Raw genomic sequence first — 1,211 nt, forward strand, 5'->3', positions numbered from 1 at the left:
AATATTTTAAAAAAAAAAAAAAAACGAAGTTAGCACCTGTTTATTTGTATTCCCACTAACAAAAAGTGCTTTTTTTTTGGACATCAAATAATGTTGTAATGTGTTGTATTTACACGGTGTACCATGTAGATCATATGATACCAGTGTTGCCAGATCCCACTAAAAAGCATCTGTTTGGACCAAAAATGTTTGTGCTATGTATAAATAACCTGACAGTACTCTTGAAAAAGGCTCTAAATAAACATATGCAACTGACTATATGTGACCCTGGAGCACAAAAGCAGTCTTAAGTCGCTGGGGTATATTTGTAGCAATAGACAACAAATCAGTCTGAACGAGTCGTCCACGGCAGAATCTGTCCGAGCGGTTCTCGAGTCCAATGGATCAGTGGCGAAAACCGTTGCTGTTTTTGAAATATCACATATTATTTCTGCCTTATAGCGGACTGGAATATGCCTTAGGCTTAGACTGTTTATAGTTTATCTTTATGTGGCTTAAATTATATAAGTAGGCAGCAGGCCTGGCTATTCTAAATAACGTTGTTTTAATAAGCTTGGTTAAAAATGCAGTAAACAACCTTATTAATAAACAAAAACGTAATATAAAACGTAATATACTTTAAAAAGCATACACTGTACTTTCTGTGAAAACTAAATGAATCAACTTGGCATTCTACTTATTGAGAGACACAGAATAGATTTTTTTTTTTTCAATTAAAATATTCAGTGTTCACTTTTACTTTTTGGCTACACTGAATATTCTAAAGAGGATGAAAAGTGTATTTAACTGATTTACTCATATGTGACCCTGGACCACAAAACCAGTCATAAATAGCATGGATATATTTGTAGCAAGCCAACAATGCATTATGGGTCAAAATGATCAGTTTTTCTTTTATGCCAAAAATCATTAGGATATTAAGTAAAGATCATGTTCCATGAAGATTTTTTCTTTGTAAATTTCCTACCGTAAACATATCAAAACTTACGTTTTGATTAGTAATATGCATTTCTAAGGACTTAATTTGGACAACTTTAAAGATGATTTTCTCAATATTTTTATTTTTTATGCACCCTCAGATTCCAGATTTTCAAATAATTGTATTTCAGCCAAATATTGTATACATCAATGGAAAGCTTATTTATTCAGCGTTCAGATGATGCATACATCTCAATTTCAATAAACTGACCCTCATGACTGGTTTTGTCCTC

The sequence above is a fragment of the Sinocyclocheilus anshuiensis genome, unplaced genomic scaffold (assembly GCF_001515605.1).
Source record: "Sinocyclocheilus anshuiensis isolate Anshui unplaced genomic scaffold, SAMN03320099.WGS_v1.1 scaffold1091, whole genome shotgun sequence".
NCBI lineage: Eukaryota > Metazoa > Chordata > Actinopteri > Cypriniformes > Cyprinidae > Sinocyclocheilus > Sinocyclocheilus anshuiensis.